Below are 5,002 nucleotides of genomic sequence, written 5' to 3' on the forward strand. Positions count from 1 at the left end.
AGACGGGAAACTAATAGTTAACCCAACTGGCTAATTATTTAATCGATTTATTACACAACGTTTCGACCCTATTTTTTGGGTCCTTTTCGAGTGATACTGAGTCAATTATCGTCGTCGAATAAGACAGAGTCGAGTTATAAAATATGTGTATAAGACAGAGTCGAGTTATAAAATATATGTGTACGTGTGAGCATTGTGGTGGTTGGGCTCGAACTGTTTGACGACGACGATAATTGACTCTGTCTTGACATCGATTGGATTTGACGATTGGTTTGACGACGATAATTGACATCGATTGGAAACGATTACTAGATTATATATTAATATTATAAAAATTGATAGAACATTTATCAAAAATATCTGACAACAAATCGGATATTTATGATGCAAGTCTCATTATTTTGTATTCTTTTAATTAATTTTCAGCAAGTTTTATTTCCAGTGAAATAACAAAGTATTTAACAATCCTTTTTCTTACCTTCTGCATTCAAATTATTCCAATTGATTATTTTCGATTAAAATGAAATCAGAAAGGGATACTCGCGTGAGACTGTTCTCTGTACAAGTAGAACTTTACGCGAGGTCGTTGATTGTTGAAATAACTTCAATGCTACACTGCAAAACATGTCCACTCTAAATTCCGCGAAATTATAACGGAAAAAAGTGACTTTTTTCCCACTTTAAGTAAACGTGAAATTAAAGCGGAATTGCGTATACAGGACATTGTCCTAATAATAATGTCCTGTATAAATAGAAGGGAAATTTGTAATTGTAAAGGCGAATGATGCCCGCAAAAGAAACACATGTGTCATCCGCGGGAGGTAATTCGAATTCATCGCAGTCACACGCGGTACATTTACCGCGATAGTTACCGCGTCGATCCACTCCCATATTGCTCCGCAACAATTAGCGACAAAAATATTAAGTTTAATATTAAACTGTGTAATCGAGATGAAAACCGCCGAGAAACCTAAGCGACTGAGATACTCTAACAGATTGACTGATAAAAGAAAATCAGTTGCTATGGTAACTCTTGTCCGCTTTAAATATTTATGACCAAATCCTTTACAATATCCGTTATAATGCCTAGTCTTAACAGTATAACCATTACGGTCCTACTTACATAAAGGATTTTATATAATGAATAAAGTGTCATATTAAGAATTCCACCAGTCATGCCTAAATCAAACGGACATATGAGAAATCCGTTTTAATATTGAATATCCGTTATAAAATATAACGGAAATATAATTGTTCTTCTCGGTCAAATTTAAAGATCAGCGGTAGTAACGAGTCGCTTCTTGATCGAGCCTCCACATTGCGTTACCCCGGATACATTTTAGCAGGCGCCTGTTCACGCATACACACGCACCGTTTTCTATCCGAGAGGCGCGGTGATCTGCTCTATTATTACACGAAATTGCCTGGGAAAACTTTCATTAACTTGTCCGATGCCTAATTCATGAGAGAGACGAGCCGATGCGATACCGTATAATCCGCACCCGAGGCTCCGCGGGCGGCGGCGAGGAGGGCGTCGAAGCGGGGTGGAGGGGGGGGGGGGGATGGGACAATCGGCAAAATTTCGGAGGTACGAAATGAAATAAAGATGATCCCGCGTTCGGCTGCGGGCGCGAGGGAGCGGGTGGAATTGAAATTCGACCGACGCGTGAAATCGCTCGTTCTCGTCCCGATATATTCCGCGAATCGTTATTTTGACATGCCTAACTCTTTCACATTTCGCTGTGGGAACCGTCGTTTCTCTTCTTCGGCGTTCACTGGCTCGCACGTGCGCGAGATCGAACGTCCATACCCTCATTCGAATCGAAAGTACGCAATCCGCACCTTGAAGATCTACCTCAAACAATTCTTTACCTCGCAACTCAATTTTCGGTTCCTTTTGGAGTTAAGGTTTTTTTTTCCTTAGCCGAGCAGTATAAATGCCCTACTAATGAACGAAGCCTTAACTATAAACAAAGTTGAAAATTCAGTTCTGTCCACGTGGGGTTATTTTTCTACTAGTTATATTACAATTAAAATAAGCAAATAATAGAGCCTAAAGTCACAAAATTCCTTGATATGTTAATGCGGTTTAGTAAAAATATTGAATTAATCGTTCTAACAAAATGCTATTTCTGGAGTTAAGACTTTCTCAAGAAGATATAAAGTATGGTATAAATTATATTATCATCGCATTTGCAAGTTTCACATTAAAGGAATTTTTATGCTGCTTTTTTATTCCTACGGTAGGAGGATGTTACTATATCTCTTCAAAATTACTTTCAAACCATGCTGATAATTTTTAATAAATAAAATATGAATTCTTCGCGTTCTTAGTGCTTTTAGTTTTTCTTATTTCCTCGAAATCTACAAGAGATATATTATTATACATAAGAATTGCTATCGAAAAGTTTAGTTAATCCCGGAGTAATTTATTCATTAATTCGCTGTCTTTTTATCATTTCATGTTAGACTTACTCATACCGATTATGCAAATACGATACAACCAGTCTAAACAAACTGTTGAATTTAATCGACCGGTTGAATTTAATCGACCGGAACAATTTTAGCAGCCACAGCTTCAAATCGTCTCTTTCCTGCCACCTGTTCAACGTGAATTCAACTAACGGCTTTCGCTTGGCTGGTCTACCTGAATCCCAGAGACCCTAGTACCTGCTGGAATCCCTTACCGACACTTTGCCATCGGCATCTTGCCGTCAAGACAATACTCGTCAGCCTCGTCAGATTTCCATGGCGCCGCGCAAAAATCACAGTCCCCAACCTGTGCGACGGCAGAGCGTGATTTTATCGACCCTGTATGGTGGTCAGGGTGGTCTTCGGCCGCGCGGACATCGATTTTCAATCATTATCGCGGAAATAATGGTCATTAGCGAATTACTTAAACCGCAGCCACCCCTCCTACCGCTCTTGGTCTCTTCGTGCAACCATTCCTTTTCTGCGTCTCTCACTTGTCAGAAACGCATCGGTCTCTCGCAATTTCGTCCTCTCGCGAGATACCTGCGTGTACCCATCGGATATAATGTACAAGTCTCATTGCAACGGGGATGAGAGCGAGGGTGAAGGCCCCGCAAAGGCCCCGGCGGGCATGCACGGCCGCTCGCGTGCGCGAGCTTGCACGTGAGGATCCCTCAAGTCGCATCCTCCTCCATCCATTCTCGCTCTCTCCCTCCCTCCCTCCCTCCGTCCCTCTCCCTCCCTTCTCTCAGAAGTCCCTAATATATAGGGACCCGAAAGGAGACGAAAGCGAAAAGGGTGTATATTTAGCACGCTACTTTGTTGCTGGTCGCGCGATGCGCCGGGAGCCCATTCGCGGAAGAGCTGCGCCCGCGAGAAGGCGGTGGGGACCAACGCCGTCGTCGAGGCGGAGAGAGAATTCCATACGCGAGGAATTAGGGCCCCTGCGTGCCGCGATCGCGTGCGCGGAAACGGTAGCCGGGGTCCTCTCGGGTGACCTCACGTGACTCGACGCGGGTACCGAGCTGCTTCACGGTGGCGGACTTGCCTCCTCTTCCTGGAGAAACGGGCCCCACCTCCTCAAGCTCGTATTATTTTACGCGCCGTATGGAAACCTGGATGACGAATGCCCGGGGTTCGATTCTTTAATCATTCGCGAAAGCAACGTGTGCGAAAGGTTTGCTCTTGTAGAGAAGTTTTAGGGCGATTGGCTTATTCGCATGACTTTTAGCCAAACAACTTGCAGCTTTCTTGTAAGAGTAGAATTTTTTTAATACGTTTCTCTTTCGAATGAATTCGAATGAATTAGAGAAGAAGGTTTTGGAATGTAATCTTAATTTTTGGAAGAAGACGAAAATTCTAAACCTTAAAAATTGAATTTTTACTTGTGTCATGCGATTGTATGATAAAAATAAAGTAATATACATATGTATGTCTTATAAAGTTACATAAAATATTAAGTAATGTGTAAAACAATCAATGAAACGATCTAGACATGGTTTTATGAAACGCCTTTCTGCGTTGCGATTAGAAATTAATAGCTTCGATTATTGATCTTGTTTTCGTTGACATGCCATTTCCGTTTATCTATGCAGTGATGCTCTCTACAACTTTGTTGTCCCAATAGCACGATTTAGCCTCGTGGTCTCAATGAAAAATAGCTTAATCATTAGAAATTACAACGCGTGAATATGCTTATCACGTGGTGGCCTGTGTATAAGTAGAGGATGGGTTCGTGACGTTCGTGGGGTCACTACCACTCGATGAGTCGCATCTAACGTGCGGTACAATCGCGCGGACGAGAATCACAGAATTATACCTTAGACTGCGCGGAACTTTCCAGATCTGTAATTCGCGTGACATATAACGAGCTAATAATAAACGGACGCAAAACTTGCTGTATTCTTGAGAAACAATGCTGGCAAACGTCTGATAACTGATGTTTGAAAAATGACTGATCTGGAAGTTTTCTATTCATTTAATTAGAAAAAATAAAAATAAGGGAAATTAATGATATCCCTAATAGTAGCACAGTGCATGGGCTTAACATTGGCCCAATATTGATATATTTAGCTAACGTATTGGCTATATTTGGCTATCGAATCACAATACCGTCTTTTCCCACTCTGTACTGCGCGCCGTTACTTTTCGGACATATAACACAAATTTCCCCTAGGTGAGATCATTATCATCAGTGAATTTCACGTGTTCAAAAAATCACTGAACGGGCGTCTTAGCAAGTTCGATGACTGATGGTGCGACCCCATGGACGCGGAACGTGCGCAATGCGGAATTGGCGGAACGAAGTCCGTCCAATCACAGGCATTCCGCCAAATGTATTCCGCCGAAAAATATTTTCTAATGTCCCATGGTGCGGAATTTGCGGAAGCGCAATTGGCGCTGGCCAATTACGAGAATCTTTCCTATAAATTCTACTTTATAACTATCGGAATAGCGTATATTATTGGCCAGCGCCAATTGCGCTTCCGCAAATTCCGTACCATGGGACATTAGAAAATATTTTTCGGCG

The sequence above is a fragment of the Vollenhovia emeryi genome, unplaced genomic scaffold (assembly GCF_000949405.1).
Source record: "Vollenhovia emeryi isolate VEMERY1.0 unplaced genomic scaffold, V.emery_V1.0 DF939239.1, whole genome shotgun sequence".
NCBI classification, from domain to species: Eukaryota; Metazoa; Arthropoda; class Insecta; order Hymenoptera; family Formicidae; genus Vollenhovia; species Vollenhovia emeryi.